Source organism: Trachemys scripta, chromosome 3 (assembly GCF_013100865.1).
Source record: "Trachemys scripta elegans isolate TJP31775 chromosome 3, CAS_Tse_1.0, whole genome shotgun sequence".
Lineage (NCBI taxonomy): Eukaryota > Metazoa > Chordata > Testudines > Emydidae > Trachemys > Trachemys scripta.
Genome location: NC_048300.1, coordinates 195,148,210 through 195,168,936, shown reverse-complemented (window position 1 = coordinate 195,168,936; position 20,727 = coordinate 195,148,210). Strand labels below are relative to the sequence as shown.

At 43.7% G+C, this 20,727-nt stretch overlaps 1 protein-coding gene across 1 annotated transcript in view; it reads left to right on the top strand.

Moving 5' to 3' along the window:
* Nucleotides 1-20,727, top strand: part of MSRA (methionine sulfoxide reductase A) — a 441,610-nt gene that overhangs the window by 253,372 nt on the left and 167,511 nt on the right. The window lies entirely within an intron of this gene.

Sequence of the window (20,727 nt, the reverse complement as noted above, 5' to 3'; positions counted from 1 at the left end):
AGCAAGTTGCCACAGGGGTATAACGAGACTGCCAACAGGAGTGAACATGATTCACAAAACAGCAAGTGGAAGGGGTGGTTTTCACAAGATGCTCTTGGTATTTAAATGTGACCCATGCTGTGAAAAAGGTTCAGAACCTCTAATCTAGCAGTTTTCACAGGCATTAAATTTAAACATCAGATATAGTTTTTGTTGAAGTTGGGCAGAAACCTTTTTCTCACTATCTGGATGTCTGAATATTTCGAAGCAGCTTCCCACAGTGCATAGAATCATAGATGTATAGAGCTGGAAGGGGCCTCGAGAGATTATCTAGAACGTGTTTGTGTAACCTGTTCTTAAAAACCTCCAATGATGGGGATTCTACAACCTCCCTTGGTAACTTCTTCCAGTACTTAATTATACTTATAGTTAGATATTAGGAAACATTTTCTAACCTAAATCTCCCTTGCTGCAGATTAAGCTGATTATCTTGTCCTATCTTCAGTGGACAAGGAAAGCAATTGATCGCCATCCTCTTAATAAAAGTCCTTAACATACTTGAAGACTTATTAGGTCATCCTTCAGTACTCTCTTCTCAGTAAAGACTAAACATGCCCAGTTTTTTTAAAACTTTTCTTCACAGATCAGGCTTTTAAAATCTTTTGTAGCTTTCCTTTGGACACCCTCCAGTTTGTCTACATCTTTCTTAAAATGTGGACACAGGTTCTTCATCTGAGGCCTCAGCACTGCCCAGCAGAGCAGGGCAATTACCTCCTGTGTCTAACGTACAACACTCCCGTTAATACACCCCCGAATATTAGCCTTTTTCACAAATGCCCCACACTGTTGGCTGAGATTCAATTTGTGATCCACTGTACCCCCTAGATCTTCTTCTGCAGTACTACTGCCTATCCAGTTATTCTCCAGATTGTATTTGAGTTTTTCTTCCTCAGGGTAGTACTTTGCACTTGTCTTTATTGAATTTCATCTTGAAGAACTGATCTGAAATCAATTTATCAAGATCATTTTAAAGTCTATTTCTGTCCTCCAAAATGCTTGCAACCCTTCTCAGCTTGGTGTCATCCACAGATTTTATAAGCATACTCTCTGCTCCATCATCCAGCACCAGATCTCAAGAGAATTCAGTATCAGGCCAGAGACTCTAAAAAGTAGAGCCTTTTAAAATGGTAGAATCATAGAAAATTAGGGTTGGAAAAGACCTCAGCAGGTCATCTAGTCCAACTCCCTACTCAAAGCAGGACCAGCACCAACTTTTCAAAGAGAAAAACATTTTTTGAAGCTCATCAGCAGCCCGATGAAGCCATATGTGAATTTACATGTCCTTTCACAGAATCATAGAAGATTAGGGTTGGAAGAGACCTCAGAAGGTCATCTAGTCCAACCCCCTGCTCAAAGCAGGACCAATCCCCAACTAAATCATACCAGCCAGGACTTTGTCAAGCCAGGCCTTAAAAACCTCTAAGTATGGAGATTCTACCACCTCCCTAGGTACCCCATTCCAGTGCTTCACCACCCTCCTAGTGAAATAGTGTTTCCTAATATCCAACCTAGACCTTCCCCACTGCAACTTGAGACCATTGCTCCTTGTTCTGTCATCTGCCACCACTGAGAACAGCCAAGCTCCATCCTCTTTGGAACCCCCCTTCAGGTAGTTGAAGGCTGCTATCAAATCCCCCCTCACTCTTCTCGTCTGCAGTCCAAATAACCCCAGTTCCCTCAGCCTCTTCTCATAAGTCATGTGCCCCAGCCCCCTAATCATTTTAATTGCCCCCTGCTGGACTCTCTCCAATTTGTCAACATCCTTTCTGTAGTGGGGGGCCCAAACTGGATGCAATACTCCAGATGTGGCCTGACTAGTGCCGAATAGAGGGGAATAATCACTTCCCTCAATCTGCTGGCAATGCTCCTACTAATGCAGCCCAATATGCCATTAGCCTTCTTGACAACAAGGACACACTGTTGACTCATATCCAGTGTCTCGTCCACTGTAATCCCCAGGTCCTTTTCTGCAGAACTGCCGCTTAGCCAGTTGGTCCCCAGCCTGTAGCAGTGTATGGGATTCTTCCATCCTAAGTGCAGTACTCTGCACTTGTCCTTGTTAAACCTCATCAGATTTCTTTTAGCCCAATTTGTCTAGGTCACTCGGGACCCTATCCCTACCCTCCAGTATATCTACCTCCCACCCCAGCTTAGTGTCATCTGTGAACGTGCTGAGAGTGCAATCTATCCCATCATCCAGATCATTAATGAAGATGTTGAACAAAACCGGCCCCAGGACCTACCCCTGGGGCACTCCACTTGATACTGGCTACCAACTAGACATCGAGCCGTTGATCACTACCCATTGAGCCCGCTGATCTAGCCAGCTTTCTATCCACCTTATAGTCCATTCATCCAGCCCATACTTTTTTAACTTGCTGGCAATACTACTGTGGGAGACCATAACAAAAGCTTTGCTAAAGTCAAGATATATCATGTCCACCACTTTCCCCATATCCACAGAGCTTTCTGTATTGTTCTTAACTTTACTGTGCCTCATCTTGTGAAATAAAAAAGTCTTTGCACACCTATGAGTGCTTGGTTTTGAGGGTGCTGTCCTGGATCTCTGTGGTGACAATGGGGGATGTAACTCCACCAAAACAAAGATAGGCCCCTGCTGTAACCCCTTTGGGGTTCAGAGAGCATGGCCCTTTAAATCTTTTTCCTGAGGGGGGAAGTGCTGATTGTTCCAGAAGGAGGAAGTGCTGTTGTGGGGAAGGGGAATAGAGAGCGAGGGAAGAGCAAGAAGGTGTGTGTCTGGAGCTCCAGACAGAAGGGCTGCAGCAAGCAGGCCCTCACAGAGTGAAGCAGCCAAGAACCTGCTGAAGCCTGGGAGGGACAGAGCGGCTGATCGGGGACCCCCCGGGACAGGAGCCAGGAGGAGCACTGTGCCGGGGAGGAATCGCCCGAGAAGGACAGGCCGGAACTGTACCCAGTATCACGGCTGCCCAGAGCTGCATGGGGCTGTGAGTACTGGGGCTTGTGACTCTGCACTGGGAACAAGGAGGGAGGCTGTTAGCTTGTTGAGCCTGGGGAGGTGGTCGCTCTGTGTGGCTTTGCAGAGAGCGGCAGAAGAGGGCAGTAGAGGGGTTTGTTGGGGAAAGTTTACTGGCACCGAAGACAGCCAGGAGCACCCAAGACTCACCACTGGATTGGACTTTGCCCAGGACTCTTGAACTCTGTGTGCAAACACATTGCTTGGTGCAGACTGTGGTACCACTGGGCCTATGGGGCCTTGTGTTGAATGCAACCCTGTTTTACTGCTTCCCCTATATTTCCCCCTGTTGTTTTTCACCTGTCCTCATTCTGTGAATAAATATTTCCCTTTCCTCTATTCATTGTACTTTTCTGGTGTGTGTGTGTGTGTTCACTTTGGGGGGTTTGGAACAGGTGCCCCTCGGGGGGAAGGGACTTTCCCCACTGCGTTCCTTCTCTTGGCCAGACCTACCTGCAGAGCAGATTCCATCTTGGCCACAAGGTGCTAAAGTTACAGTGCCATTTGAGGTAAAGGAGAATCTCCATTAGTTGCTGTAACATACACTTTGATATGTCACTTTGCTGCTTTGATGTCATCCAGTGGATTATAGTTAGTCAGTAGTCAGGTTTTTTAAAAAAAAAAAAGAAAAAGAAGAGGATATACTAGGGTTACCATATTTTGAGTGTCCAAAAAGAGGACACTCCACGGGGCCCCGCCCCCAGCCCTGCCTATGCCCCTGCACCAACTCCACCCCTTCCCCAAAGTCCCCGCCCCAACTCCGCCCCCTCCCCTGCTTCCCGCGAACATTTGATTCGCGGGAAGCCTGAAGCAGGCAGCCGGCCTCTCCCTATTTTCCCGGACATGTTCGGCTTTTGGGGATTTCCCCCCGGACGGGGATTTGAGGCCCAAAAAGCCGGACATGTCCGGGAAAATCCAGATGTATGATAACCCTAGATATACCCATCCAGTATGGGCTCTCTCTGGACCCACAGCACACCCCTACAGAAGGGGGAGGCACCTCAGATCCAGTCAACTAAGTTGGCATGAATTCCAGCATCAACTTTGAAGAATGTCCTGCAGGAAGGAGAGAGAGCCATAAACTCCTACTGACTGGAGGCTCTTCAGGCCTGGCTGTCTAACTCTGGCCATCTGTAAACCCAGCATTGACTTGACGATCCAAGGCTCATATGTCTGCCAGGTGTAATAGATTCCAAGCTCAGAAGGGACTATTGTGATCATCTAGTCTGATCTCCTGTATAACACAGGCCACAGAACTCCTCCAAAATAATTCCTAGAGCAGAGCTTTAAGAAGAACATCCAATCTTGATTTTAAAATTGTCCATGATGAAGACTCCACCACAACTCTTGGCAAGTTGTTCCAGTGGTTAATTACTCTTACTGTTAAAAATGTACCCTGGTTTCCTGTCTCAATTAGTCTAGTTTAAGCTTCCTCCCATTGGATCATGTTACATCTTTCTCTGCTAGATTGAAGAGCCCATTATCAAATAATTGTTCCCCATATAGGTACTGATGGACTACTATCAAGTCACCCCTTAACCTTCTCTTTGTTGTTAAACTAAATAGATCAAACTCCTTGAGACTGTCACTCTAAGGCATGTTTTCTAATCCTTTAATCATTCTCATGACTATTCTCTAAATCCTCTTCATTTATCAACATCCATCTTGAATTGTGGGCACCAGAACTGCACATAATATTCCAGCAGCGATCGGACCAAATACAGAGTAAAATAACCTCTCTACACCTACTTGAGATTTCACTGTTTATGCATCCAAGGATTGCATTAGCCCTTTTGGCCACAGTGCTCATGTTCAGTTGATTATCCACCATAACCCTCAAATCTCTTTGAGTCACTGATTCCCAGAATATAATTCCCCATCCTGTAAGTATGGCCTACATTCACTGTTCCTAGATGTATGCAGTTGGCCCAGCATTTTAGAAGGTCTCCTTAAACCAAGCATAGATTCCTCCCATCTTGGAAGAAAGTTTAAGGGTTGAGACATCCATCACATATACGCAATGGTGAATGAGGTTTGTTTCTTCGCAGAATACAAATGATATTGTAACTGTTCAGCGGAGCTAACACAAGGTTAAGAGTGACTTGAACTCAGTCTATAAGTACCTACACAGGGAAAATAAATTTGACAACAGAGGACTTTTCAGTCTAGTAGATGAAGATATAATAAGATCCCATGGCTAGAAATTGAAGCTAGACAAATTCACACTGGAAAGAATATGCACATTTTTAACGGCAAGGGTAATTAACCATTGGAACAACTTGTTAAGGGTTGTGGTTGATTTCCCCTCACTGACAATTTTAAAATCAAGATTGGATGTTTTTCTAAAAGCTACTGTAGTTCAAACAAGAATTACTTCAAGGATGTCCCAGGGCCTGTTATTATACAGGAAGTCAGACTAGGTGATCATGGTGGTTCTTTCTGGCCTTAGCTATGAATCTGAACAACCTGTGGAACTTCATATTCACCTCTGGATTCCAGATAGAGAGCTCTTTCTAATTTCTAGACCTGTTCCAGAGGTACTCCCCTTTTTGTCCCATGATTGCATCCAACTGCAAGCAGCAAACATCAGACAGACATTCTCAAAAAAGAATCACTTTATAACTACATATTATCGGTCTCTCTGCACATAGCTTTGACAGGGGTCAAGGAAGACCTCTATAAATAAAACTGTACTCATAGCAGCAGTGTTTCATTAAATGTCTGGCTAATATGACTATTCTCTGAGTGTTTGGGTGTCTGCCTGTCTATAGACTTGATTCCGAGAGCCCAGATGATTCTTCCCCAAGAGTTTGTACAAACAAGGATATTTTCATACCTGCTTAGAAGATGTATTATGGCAGAGCAAAGGGAAAGCATTCCACATATGGCACTGGATGGTGAGAACCCAGGCCAGAAAACGTGACACATTATACTGGAGAGGAGGCTTCAGCCATTAAGCGTGCAGAATGTGGTTAGGACGGTGCTGTACCAAATGGTTCAGAAAGAACAGTGCCTGATGTTTGCACCAAGGAAAAGAATGACTTGAACCTTCATGAACAAATCAGAGTAGGAACATGAAATGTGAGGAATATGTATGAAGGGGGCCTCATCTTTGTGACCAAAGAATTGGAAAGATGTAAGATAGAAATATGTGGAATCTGAGAGCTGCATTGGAAGGGTAGGGGGGTCATTTCACAATGTTGAATGGATACACAGTGTAATATTCAGGGTATGAGAAAAATGCACACCCATTTTCTTTCCTTATCTATTCAAGGAGACAAAGTATGTGCTTGGATATAATCCAATCAGTGATAGAATCATTACAATTTGCCTTTGAGTGAAGTCAGGGAATATGTCAATCATACAGGTTTATGCCCTTCAACCACCACTGATGATGACGTGATTGATGAGCTGTAAGAATGACTTGCTTAAACACCACTTACTAACTCACTAAAACATCAAATAAAAATGTCACCCTTATAATTGGTGACTTGAATGTGAAAGTGGGAGCTTTAAGGTCTCCTAAAGGAGTAATGGGAAACAATGGTCTGGGTTCACAAAATGAGAGAGGGAGGTATTTAGTTGAATTCTGCTATTCCGCACTATGGTTAACTGAGAAGGTGTTTGCGAAGTGATGCAGAGTGCAAGAGAATGGCTTGGAGATGGAAGAATGTAAGAGAAAATGAGGAACTAAGCAGACAGATTCAAAGGCAGACTAGACAAGATCAGAGCAAATATAAAAGAGCAAAATGTATGGAGTTTGAGAATTGCAAAGAGTAATAATACAAAAGGTATATTCACAGTGGTCAGACTTCTTACCAAAAGGTTTTCCCTGCAATCAAACGTGATAAGATCATGATGGCAGAGTCTCACTGAGGATGATGGTATTAAACATAGGTGGAGAGATTATTGGTCCATTCTGTATGTCTCACCACAACACAACAAGACAACAGAAAAGAGTACGGAGTCGAAGCTATCAATCCTGCAAGTGGAAGCGGTATGTGATACTGTGAAAATGAAGCCTGTGAAAGCACCAGAGATAGATAACATGCCCACAGAAATTGTTAAGTGATTGGCAAATGCAGTACTGATATTATGTGGAAAATCTGTAATGACTAGAAATTGGATGAAGGGAATTTTTCTGCCTTTACCAAAGAAGGGAAACATGGAGTGTGGTAACTATTGTGCTATCTCCCTGATACTGCACATGAGCAAAGTTCTCCTCTATATCATCCAGGAATGCATGAAACAAAGGATAGAATCAGAACTACTGCCACAATCTGGTTTCAAAGAGGGCCAAAGCATGTGTGCCCAAATCGCAAATATCTCTCACATCCCTGAAAAATGCAGGGTGTACAGTCACCCATTGATCCTGTGCTTCAGTGACTACTCAAGAGTGTTTGATACTGTCTGACAGGACAGCCTTTGGAGGATACTGGCAGTCATGGGGGTTCCAAAGCATCTCACTGAGCTCATTGCAAGTCTCTACAACCAACAACAGACCCCAGAGCAAACAGCAGTAGGCTCAAATGAGGAGTTTTCCGCTGAGCAAGCTGTGAGACACGGGTGTATTGTATTCCCCAAGCCTGGCTAACGTCTATGCGGAATTTATTAGGAGACAAGCCTCGGAAGGTTTTGACAAAGTGGAAGGAGCTGGGATTTTGATTGGCGGACACCTCTTACCTGACTTCAGATATGTTGATGAGATAACGCTCTTTAATACAACCACTGATATAATGCAATAAATGTTGGAGTCTCTAAAACCAGTTAGTGAGGAATACGGACTATTTCTAAATGCAGCGAAAACAAAATGCATGTATGTTAACATGACTAACAAAAAACAAGATCAAAATGGACACCATTATTAATAGAAAAGCTGTAGAGGCAGTAGATGAATTTACAAAAACAACAAGGAGTCTGGTGGCACCTTTAAAGACTAACAGATTTATTTGGGCATAAGCTTTCGTGGGTAAAAACCTCATTATCCAATCAAGGAGGTTATTCCAAAGAAATCAGAAGATGACTAGGGATGGCTCACTCAGCTGTGTCCCTTAAGAAAGTTTGGGGGAAATAGTAACATCTTGAAATGTATGAAAATGTGACCAGTGACGAGCCTAATTTTTGCCGTAGCAATTTAATGGATAGGAATTGTGACAAGTTAATACTGTTGACAGTAAGAAAACTGAAGCTTTTGAAATATGGCTCTGGTGAAGACTCCTGGGCATCTCTTTGATGGAAAAAAGATGAATGCCTATATTAGAAATATTACTGCAGAGAAGCAGACAGTGACGGGGCAGCTCCGCCCCGCACTAGCCCCAGTGAGGTCAGACCAGTAGCTCTGACAGAGGAAGTCCCGCCCCCTTCGAACTGGGCATGCTCCAGATGCTCACTGAGTATAAAAGGAGGGAACTCAGCTCAGTCGGGGCTGGTGGCCGCAGGGGAAGGACCTAACTGGGAAGCTCCTGCAGAGGACCAGCCGACGCTCGTGAAGCCGACAGGAACCCCTACTGCGGGAGGAACCAGAGGAGGCGACGGATCCTGAGAACCCTGGGATCCGTGGGAGACCCCAACTCCCCAGCCGGTAGGGAGCAACCCAGGGGATGTGACGGACTGGTACCTTGACCCCGGTAAGCCTCAGTGTGTTTCGGTAGGACCCCCCGCTGAGCCGGTAGTAAGGTCCTATGGCCCTGCAACCCGGGGCGCTTATATGGACTCTGGCCTTTAGGCCGTGCTGCCCTGCAACCCGGGGCGCTTATATGGACTCTGGCCATTAGGCCGTGCTGCCCTGCAACCCGGGGCGCTTATATGGACTCTGGCCATTAGGCTGTGCTGCCCTGCAACCAGAGGCGCTTATATGGACTCTGGCCATTAGGCCGTGCTGCCCTGTAAGGAGGGGTGTGAACCCTCACACAGACCCCGACGTTGGAAAACAGATGTAAACATATGCACTTTGTTTATGTTAGGATATAGAGATGGATATAACATGGAGAACGTTATTTTGGAAGGAATGTTGGAGGGTCATTCTGGTATGGGACAACCAGAGAGGATATGGATGGATGGTGTGTGGCAGATCACTGGCAGGTCAGCAGCTGAGTACTCAGAGTTAATGCTGGATTATGAAGGCTTCAGAAAATTCTGCTATGATGTCACCGATATTCAGACATGAATACATTAATTTACTTATGTGAGACACTGAGGATTTGATATATTCCAGATATTGCAACTTTTTCGCAGTGGACATGCTTCTTACCTAAGTTCCCTCTAAGCTGCGTGGCTGTGCAGCAGGCTATCAAGGGCCGCGCAGGTGGGGAGAGACACTTCTCTCCCAGCCCCAACCCCGGGGCTGCCGTGGTGAGAGAGGGCTTGGGGGGAATCCTCTTTTCCTGCCACAGTCCCAAGACAACCTGCACCCCAAAACCTTCATTCCCAGCCCCACCCCAGAGCCCTCATCCCCAGCCGGTGCCCTCACCCCCCAACCCTCTGCCCCAGCCCTGAGCCCCCTCCTGCACTCCAAACCCCTCATCCCTTGCCCCAGAGCCCGCACCCCCAGCTAGAGCCCTCACCCCCCTGCACTCCAACCCTCTGCCCCAGCCGAGCCTCTCCCATACCTGGAACCCCTTAGCCCCACCCCCGCCACACATCATATTGGTGCACATAACAAAATTCATTCTGCACATGGATGTAAAAAATTAGAGGGAAAATTGTTTCTTACTGGTGCAGTTTATGTGATAGCTTTAACACCAGGCGATGTCTGAGGTCTTTGACTAGAAACATTTGAGCCACAATGTCCTAGGACTTTACAGATGCCTTATTTTGTAAGGGAGGGGACGAACATGCCCTCCAGGTACTTACCATTTTCCTGACATCTGGAGTAATAGTGCTTGTGGGTAGAAGGATTCTTCACCTTGATCTCTATTCAGTCCCAGATTTCTCTTCTTTATCTGGCTAAATTCTGATGGAGAATATTACAGGAATACATTACACAGAATACCAGAGAAGGGTTTTGCTGTAGCCAGTTGGGTCAGGAAAGTTTCCTATTCATAAAGTTCAATATCCTTATTGTAGAGATCCAATGTCTCATCTTCCAGGGAAAGATGATATGTTGACAAACTTTTTAAGCAGAGTTGTTAGCCAACAATAAAGGTCTCTGTCATGACCTCCATTTTATATTATCTTTTTTTATAAAAAAAATGAGGTAAATATCAGTTATTTTTCCCCCCTAACAGGCATACCAGGCTTATCTATGACTCTGATCCAAGAACAAGCAAATTCTAACATCAATATTGTAGTCCTTTCCTGAATCAAGGGGAGGAACTTCTCTACATGTTGCCTCTGGTTCTAGTCAAGTGAGAGGGCTTTCAAATTTTGGTCTCGTTGGTACCAAGTTGCTGTCAATAACCATGATTAGAGATTGGGAATTTTGTCATTCCACATCATGTATAATATTAATATCCACAAAGTCCTGCTTTCAAAGCTACTGGGTCTTCTGCCTCCGAAACGAGGTGTGAGTCTCCACTTAGGTTTTAAGTTTCTCTGGTCGAAAGCCTAACTCGGGATTCCTGGGATTCTTAATTATGAGTGTTACGCTGAAGACTAAAAAATCCTGTTGAAAAGTGGGAATCTTTGATCAGTCAAATTTGCTCCATTATTAGGCATGCAAGATTAGATCAGGGGTCGGCAACCTTCGGCACATGGCCCATCAGGTTAATCTGCTGGCGGGCCACAAGACAGTTTGTTTACATTGACCTTCCGCAGGCCTGGCCACCCGCAGCTCCCAGTGACCGCAGTTCGCTGTTCTCAGCCAATGGTAGCTGCCTGGGGCCGTGCCTGTGGATGGTCAATGTAAACAAAATGTCTCACGGCCTTCCAGCGGATTACCCTGATGGGCCGCGTGTCGAAGGTTGCTGACCCCTGGATTAGATTTTTATTGGTGAAAGTCAATTTCACCGCGCCCACAAACCAATGAAAAAATATTTCCATCGATGATAATTGAAATATACAGATAGGCCAAGAAATAAATGCTGCTTGAGAGCTTAGAGTTTGATTTAAGGATATTTACTTTGAATATTTTTTCACGTGATGTTTGACAGTTTGTGTTTTGACAGTTATCAGCCTTTAATTTTTTGAATCTCAGCGTCTGCTGTCATTAGACAATTGTTGCCTGCCCAACCCTCTAATTTCCCTCAACTGTGAAAAGTTAAATTGATAGAAATTGAAAAAAATGGTTAAATATAACCATTGATATTATCAGCCAAAATTAGGGGGGGAAATAAAAATAGAATTTTGCTAAACTCATCTATGATTTGAAGAGATTCCCCATCTGAGCAGCTCCTAAATGAGTGGACCTAATAAAGCCCTTGACTGCTAGCTTAGACTATTGATTACACTTGGAATACTAAACCAAACAATCCAAAAACTTCGATTTCTACAGAGACATTTGGTTGTCATCTCTGTTCCTACCTCTGATACACAGATGGACAACCTTTCCTCACCTTGGGATAATCTGATCTCACTCATGAAAGGGTTGCTTTGTGAACCTCAGAGCTGCCTGGAGTAGTTACTGTGCTATAAGAGGTGAAGAGGAGAGTGAGGCCTTGTCTATACAGTGACACTCAGGAAAGTTAATCCAAATTAATTAAAGGTGTGAATTTTAAATTCACGAGTTAAACTGCATTAAACCCCTATGTGGACACACTCATTCTGCATTCAAGTGGCTTTAAGTCAGTTTAATTAACCTAATAGGTTCATTTGTCTTAAGATAAACTAAATAAAAATTAATGGAGATATTAGGATATCTCCTAGAACTGGAAGGAACCTTGAAAGGTCATCAAGTCCAGCCCCCTGCCTTCACTAGCAGGACCAAGTACTGATTTTGCCCCAGATCCCTAAGTGGCCCCCTTAAGGATTGAACTCACAACCCTGGGTTTAGCAGGCCAATGCTCAAACCATTGAGCCCCGATATCTTATTTTAGGGATATCCCCTTCTAGCATGCACTAAGGGATTGTCATTTTAGCTTCGTAAAAGCTCATAGGTCAGATTCTTCTCTATACTTTTTCTATGAAGATGTCATTCTGTCATAACTATCTAAAGCACGTTCCATCTTTTCAGACCACTAGTGTCTCTGTATGTCCCCGAGCCTCACTTATATTCAGGGAGGCAGGTATTATACTTTACATAGAGACCTTTGTCACTGTTTGTATGCAGCCAAAACTAGTCTTCATGTTCCCCAAGCCCTTGGGGAAATGGGGTTGACCCAAGAGGAGTCTGTCTATCTATTTTACATTGTCCATGTAAAATGCAGTGGGTGTGTCACAATTATCATGACGTGGCAGGATTAACCTCCTGTATTTATTAGAGTAATTAGTAGACCTACATACCATTTCTCCTCTCTGTGATCCTCCAAACAATTTGGCATCAAGCCCCAATTCTGATACATGAATTCTGCAGATTAATATCTGGTCTTCAGTATGCTGACCCATTTAATTTGCAGGGTGTAGTGCATATTTATTTGCCACCAGTTTTGAAGGACTGTACTTTTTTTAGACACTGCATAAGGAATCTATCAATTGCAAATAATTAGAATTAGACACTAGAAATTACATTGTATTGCTAATGAGCAGATGTGTCTACTTATACCAGTGGAAGAACAGCTGTACACATATAAAATGCTAAAATGACCCTAAACCGGCATTATGTATTCTGCTACAGACCTACAACTTCATTTAGGATTTTAAGAACAGGGAAAAAATAATCTTTAAGCTATATAAAATGTAACCAATTCTGATATTTTTTCACATTTCTGTGCTTCTGTTTCTTCCATACTTTACACAGAGTCTGGCAACTCTCGAGGTTAAAGCATCTAGCACCTTTGTCTTGTATTTCAAGTGTTATTGTGAGACTCTGATGCTTCCAGCATTACAAGGTGTAAAAAAAAAAAAAAGAAGAAGCAAAAGCTATTGTCACCAGACACATTAAACATTATTCAAAATAAAATTTCTGACTCCTTGGGGGTCCGTTCTTGGTCCAATACTATTCAATAGTTTCATTAATGAGTTGGAGGATGGAGTGGCGAGTATGCTAATTAAATCTCTGGTAAATACAAAGCTGCGAGGCTTTTGGAGGACAGGAATAAAATACAGCACAGTGTGGAGAAATTAGAGAAATGGGCTGAAATCAATATGAAGAGATAAAATAAAGACAAACGAGTATTGGTTCATGTAAGGATGAATAATCAGCAGTACAGATATAAACCAGATAACTAGCTAGGAAGTGGAGAGGAGAGCATCTATTAGGGATGGTTTAGGTATAACGGAAATGGTCCTACGGCAGTGCATTCACTGGAGGGGTTCCTGGAGTCTGTGAAAACACTATGAAGTGCCAAAAGGCTGTTGTGAAAAGCAAGCAACAACGCAGATGATCACTACACACTGGGCACACGGTAAGACAAATCAACATAGGATCGAGTCCCTCAATCCTTGCTCAGAAATGTAGGCTTCCCTTCAGGTTTAAAAGTACTGCAGATGGGGAGCTTAAGCCTCTTCAGACGTGCCACTCTTTAAACCTAGTGGTCCTTCCCAGCTTACCCTCAGGAATGACAGACTGCGGGCAGGAGGGAGCCATTGTCATTACTTCCAGCACTGCCTGGAGATCCCAGGGACTACCAAGATGCAAAGCTTATGGATCTTAAAACATATACAAGTTTTCCTGCTGTCTCCATGCTCCGCTAGCTCCTTCCTCTGGCAATTAAATCACAGTGCTGTGCGGCCATTAGCTAGTGTCAGGCAAACCCCACAGTCTTATAGTCTCCTGTCCATCGTCATCATGTTCTGGAGAAGAGATTACAGATCCAGGAGGTATTTGTTTTCTAGACATTGATGCAAAGTAGCAAGCATATTCTTTGTCAGTAGGGATTGGACAGGGAGTAGCTGCTCCCTTTGATACTGGGTTCCTGCATGACTTTGAGAATCCAACTTTGTTTGCAAAGTGAACTGAGATGTTGAATCTCAGCATGCCTGAATTATGTGCTTTTCTTCCCACTCCCTATTCTTTCTCAAACCCTGAATATACCATAAAAAGTAAATACTTGATTGTTTTTCCTTCCTCATGAATTTCAGCTGTCATGGCCTAATTTGCATATTAGGGTCTTTTTATTTAAATAAATTAGAATAGATTTTTTTTTCTGACCTATATTTCCAGTTCAGGGGCTGTTTTTTTCATATCACAGCAAGAAGCTGATATTTGACTCTGCATCTTTTTAATGAAGTAGAGTGTTAGCAAGCGCAGTGGTTGATAAGATGGCTGAATGGTTTGCATTATAAAGTAAGCCATGCTGAATCAATTCTGGCTCAAGGGCAAAAGTCCAATTGGGTTGTGATTTCTTTTTGCTTTTTAAGCCATCGTAGTTTATTTATGTTATATGTGACCATGATGTGTTATCCAATCCTCTTGGGCTGCTGACAATTAGCTTTATCTGTTAGTATCTCCAGGATGAGCAAAATGCAGCCCTGGAGAAGAGAAAAATCTGGGCATCCATCATTGTCACCAATGGAAGATGATGCTGTGACTCCAACATTGTGGACTAGCATGCACCTGCTACTCACCTGGAGGGATTGTTCTTTGTTTAGGATTTGCATAACCACTGAGAACTAGTGCACGGAAAATGCCTTTGTTCTATCACAAGTGACCCAGGGGTCATTTGGGTTTGTTTATTAATTCCTGCAATGCTGAGGGCAGGGGCAAGAGGGGGAGGGAAAAGAGGGAAGCATCTACATTGTTCAGGCTTGTTGGTTTTTATTCTCCAAAGGCAAATCTGGGCTTTTTAATGCTTAATTGTCTTCAGTAGCTTTCATGGAGTCAATGGGTGTTTCGAGTAAATAATGACTGCTGGATTTGACCCTATATGTGTAGAACTAGAGATAAACAACCTAAAATAAGTCTTTCCTTGTAGCATTTTTGGATGGGCTGTTCATAATCCGCATAAAATGAAAGCATTAAACAAAGTTACAAGAAAATGCTGCACATCCTTTTCTTCCTCGGATAACTCACTTGTGAATTAACTGTACTTCGGTCTAGAAATCTGAAGCAATGAGGCATGGCACCATTAATCATAGTTTACAGTGATTATTAGTAGGCTTTTAATCTTTGTTTTCATGTATAATTAGGTACAAGCGGTCAAAGCTGCTGACTCTTATAAACAACAATATTTTCAACAAATGACTGTTTTTCCCTGCCTGCAATTTTCCCTAGCATATTTTTAAGGGAGTACTTGTCTTGTTTCAGAGCAGTTTCTCAAGAGTTTGTCTGCAACTAAAGGCAAATGACAACTCATTAATTATTTTTTTAATTATTATTATTACAGGCGCACCTAATGGATCAAATCAGGGCCAGGCCCCATTGTGCTAACGCACACCAAGGCACAGTCCCTGTATAATTCTAGACAAGACAAACAATAGGAGAGAGGGATGAGGCATGAGAAAGGTACCAGTAACAAGTTTGCGTGGTCTCATAGGCCAGCGCTGAGCACTACTTAATAGCTCCGAGTTTTTATATTTTTAATTAGATCCCCATACCTGATCATTAGTTGGCTGATTTCTTGTAGGTATCACAGTAGAACTGGTCTTCAGAAGGTATAGAAGAAGGTGGTGGGGGAGGAGGGGAGCACTAGTTCAGGGAGGACATTCCAGGCATAAGGGATGGCATGGCAGAAAGTGTGAAGATGGTATGAGAAGCATAGAAAATGACAGTCATACCTCTCAACTTGCCAAGGCCCAAATGGGAAACGCCGTGCTCTGGGTGTCACTAAGCCTCTGACTGCCAGAAGCTGGGACTGGATGACAGGGGATGGATCACTCAATTATTGCCCCGTTCTGCTCATTTCCTGTGGGGCACCTGGCACTGGCCACTGTCAGAAGACCGGATACTGGTCTAGATGGACCTTTGGTCTGACCCAGTATGGCTGTTCTTATGTTCTTAACAGTGTGTGAGAAAGACCTACCATGAGGGACTGTGACAGGGTGGGACTCACCACTGTGGCACCGTCTACTGGCTGTCTTGGGAATTAGCTCTGCACCCTCTTCTGGTGATGTCTCACCCACCCTCACCTCTGCTTATGGCTCTGTGTCACTCTAAGGACTGCGAATCCTCTTCATGACACAGCCCTGTTCTTCCCCCTTCCGGAGGAACTGCAGTCCGCTGTCTAGCCACTTCCTTCAGTGGCAACTGCAGCCAATTATTTAGCCACTTCTCAGTGGCAATGTGCGGGGGGCGGACACACCTGGGCCCACCCACTACTCCGGGTCCCGGCCCAGGGACCCAGTAGATGGCCCCCACCTGCTGCGTCCCCTCTGACTTCTCAGTAGATTTCCCTGGGCCACTTCCCCACGGCCCCAGCACCCTCTTTGCCCTTGCTTCAGGGCCTCATCCTGCAGATCCCTGCAGCCTATCAGGAGCTGCCTTTAGCTCCCCAGGTCTCCGCTTGCAGCACTGCTCTGTCCAGGGTGACTTGCTACCTTCAGCCTGCAAGGCAGCCAGTCCGCCCTCCTCAAGCTCCAGGGAGCAACTGACGCAGCTCTGCTCTGCAGCCCTTCTTATATGGGCCAGCCCAGCCCTGATTGGCTGCTCCTTGCCACTCCTCTCCCATTAGCTGCTTGCTGCGCAGACTCCCTAGGGCTCCATTAACCCTGTATAGGCCAGTGTGAGGCAGATGCCCCATCACAGGAACAGAAAAATTATTGGTGCAGGAAACTTAAATGCGGTGGGACTCCTTCCTTTACGTTAACTAACTCTCTCTGTCACCCCAATGTCAGGAACACCAAATTTAGGTGACTGTAGTTAACCTTGGGAGTACAGGAGGGCAGCTGGTCTAGTAGCTAGGGCGCTGTGCTGGGAGTCAGGGAACCAAGGTTCTGCTCCTGGCTCTACCATTGACCTTCTCTGTGACTTTAAGCAAGCCACTTCCCATCTCTGAGCCTTGATTTCTCCTCTCTCCCTTTTTAATGTTTTTAATGAGGTAAATACTAATAGGAATTGTGTGATCATGGGAGACTTTAACTTCCCAGATATAGACTGGAGGACAAGTGCTAGTAATAATAATAGGGCTCAGATTTTCCTAGATGCGATAGCTGATGGATTCCTTCACCAAGTAGTTGCTGAACCAACAAGAGGGGATGCCATTTTAGATTTGGTTTTGGTGAGTAGTGAGGACCTCATAGAAGAAATGGTTGTAGGGGACAACCTTGGTTCGAGCGATCATGAGCTAATTCAGTTTAAACTAAATAGAAGGATAAACAAAAATAGATGTGTGACTAGGGTTTTTGATTTCAAAAGGGCTAACTTTAAAAAATTAAGGAAATTAGTTAGGGAAGTGGATTGGACTGAAGAACTTGTGGATCTAAAGGTGGAGGAAGCCTGGAATTACTTCAAGTCAAAGTTGCAGAAACTATCAGAAGCCTCCATCCCCAGAAAGGGGAAAAAATTCATAGGCAGGAGTTGTAGACCAAGCTGGATGAGCAAGCATCTCACAGAGGTTATTAAGAAAAAGCAGAAAGCCTACAAGGAGTGGAAAATGGGAGTGATCAGCAAGGAAAGCTACCTTATTCAGGTCAGAACATGTAGGGATAAAGTGAGAAAGGCCAAAAGCCATGTTGAGTTGGACCTTGCAAAGGGAATTAAAACCAATAGTAAAAGGTTCTATAGGCATATAAATAAGAAGAAAACAAAGAAAGAAGAAGTGGGACCGCTAAACACTGTGGATGGAGTGGAGGTTAAGGATAATCTAGGTATGGCCCAATATCTAAACAAATACTTTGCCTCAATCTTTAATGAGGCTAATGAGGACCTTAGGGATAATGGTAGGATGACAAATAGGAATGAGGATATGGAGGTAGATATTACCACATCCGAGGTAGAAGCCAAACTCGAACAGCTTAATGGGACTAAATCGGGGGACCCAGATAATCTTCATCCAGGAATATTAAAGGAACTGGCACATGAAATTGCAAGCCCATTAGCAAGAATTTTTAATGAATCTGTAAACTCAGGGGTTGTATGGTATGACTGGAGAATTGCTAACATAGTTCCTATCTTTAAAAAAGTGTGTGTGTGGGGGGAAGTGATCCGGGCAACTACAGGCCTGTTAGTTTGACATCTGTAGTATGCAAGGTCTTGGAAAAATTTTTGAAGGAGAAAGTAGTTAAGGACATTGAGGTCAACGGTAATTGGGACAAATTACAACATGGTTTTACAAAAGGTAGATTGTGTCAAACCAACCTGATCTCCTTCTTTGAGAAGGTAACAGATTTTTTAGACAAAGGAAACGCAGTGAATCTAATTTACCTCGATTTCAGTGAGGCATTTGATACGGTTCCACATGGGGAATTATTAGCTAAATTGGAAAAGATGGGGATCAATATGAAAATAGAAAGGTGGATAAGGAACTGGTTAAAGAGGAGTCTACAATGAGTCGTACTGAAAGGTGAACTGTCAGGCTGGAGGGAGGTTACTAGTGGAGTTCCTCAGGGATCAGTTTTGGGACCAATCTTATTTAATCTTTTTATTACTGACCTTGGCACAAAAAGTGGGAATGTGCTAATAAAGTTTGCAGATGACACAAAGCTGGAAGGTATTACCAATACAGAGAAAGACCGGGATATCATGCAGGAAGATCTGGATGACCTCATAAACTGGAGTAATAGTAATAGGATGAAATTTAATAGTGAAAAGTGCAAGGTCATGCATTTAGGGATTAATAACAAGAATTATTATTATAAGCTGGGAAGGCATCAGTTGGAAGTAACAGAGGAGGAGAAGGACCTCGGAGTATTGGTTGATCACAGGATGACTATGAGCCGCCAATGTGATATGGCCATTAAAAAAGCTAATGCGGTCTTGGGATGCATCAGGCGAGGTATTTCCAGTAGAGATAAGGAGGTGTTAGTACCGTTATACAAGGCACTGGTGAGACCTCATCTGGAATACTGTGTGCAGTTCTGGTCTCCCATGTTTAAGAAGGATAAATTCAAACTGGAACAGGTACAGAGAAGGGCTACTAGGATGATCCGAGGAATGGAAAACCTGTCTTATGAAAGGAGACTCAAAGAGCTTTGCTTGTTTACCCTAACCAAAAGAAGGCTGAGGGGAGATATGATTGCTCTCTTCAAATATAAACACCAGGGAGAGAGAGGAATTATTTAAGATCCGTACCAATGTGGACACAAGAACAAATGGATATAAACTGGCCATCAGGAAGCTTAGACTTGAAATAAGACGAAGGTTTCTAACCATCAGAGGAGTGAAGTTCTGGAACAGCCTTCCAAGGGGAGTAATGGGGGCAAAAAACATATCTGGCTTCAAGACTAAGCTTGATAAGCTTATGGAGGGGATGGTATAATGAGATTGGTCTTTGACTATTAGCAGTAAATATGCCCAATGGCTTGTGATGGGATGTTAGATGGGGTGGGATCTGAGTTACTACAGAGAATTCTTTCCTGGGTGTCTGGCTGGTGAGTCTTGCCCACATGCTCAGGGTTTAGCTGATCACCATATTTGGGGTCGGGAAGGAATTTTCCTCCAGGGCAGATTGGCAGAAGCCCTGGGCGCTTTTTGCCTTCCTCTGCAGCGTGGGGCACGGGTAACTTGCTGGAAGATTCTCTGCACCTTGAAGTCTTTAAACCATGATTTGAGGACTTCAATGACTCAGACACAGGTTTGATACAGGAGTGGGTGGGTGAGATTCTGTGGCCTGCGTTGTGCAGGAGGTCAGACTAGATGATCATAATGGTCCCTTCTGACCTTAAAGTCTATGAGTCTATGAGTCTGTCTTGTCTATTTAGACTGTAAACTGTTTGGGGCAGGGAATGTCTCTCACTAAATGTTTCTACAGTCCTTAGTAACTGGGGCCCCAATGTTTGAGATCTTTAGGCGCTACTGTAATACAAATAATAGATAGTAGTAACAGTCCTCAAGTGAGGGACAATTGAGAAGCAGGCTGGTGGTTGAGACTGGCATTATTGGTGGAGCAAAGGCGTGGGGCCTGATGTGATAAAATTTCAGGATTACATTTCAGCTGACTAGGCATCTGAAATTAAATGTCATTGGTCTTTTCTGATAAAACATGCACTAAAGGATATTTTGAATGTGTGGTCTTCATTGAGGCTTTTAGAATGCCTACAGGGTTCATTTGGACCCATCTTCAAAGTTATGAATTCAAAATAAATTCAAAGTAAATAAATACAAAATAACTCTATTTACACTGGACCAAAGATTATAGTGTAATAACCAGTGAACTTACGGTTGAAAGTTTATATTACCGAGTCTTGCATTTATATAGCACCTTTCATTCTGAAGCATCTCAAACACTTTATAAGCTAATACATGAATTATATACAGGGGTCGCTTCCCCCACCACAGAAATGTGAAGAGGTGAAATACAAATGCCATGCACAGCAAGAATGGATTAGAATAAGAATGGATAATACTGTACCTATTAAATTGAACTTCATCAGGAATATAGGTAGAAATAATGTAATTACCCAAGTTGGAGCTTGGCAGGGGAACCAGGGCTAAAACCCTTACTCTTATGAAAACTGCAGTGCAAACATTAATCAAGATTTCAGTTTTTAGATTACATCTGAAAGCAGCACAGTACCCCTGGCACTGTGCTGGGGCATTGGTTTAGTACTGACTTAAGGACCAG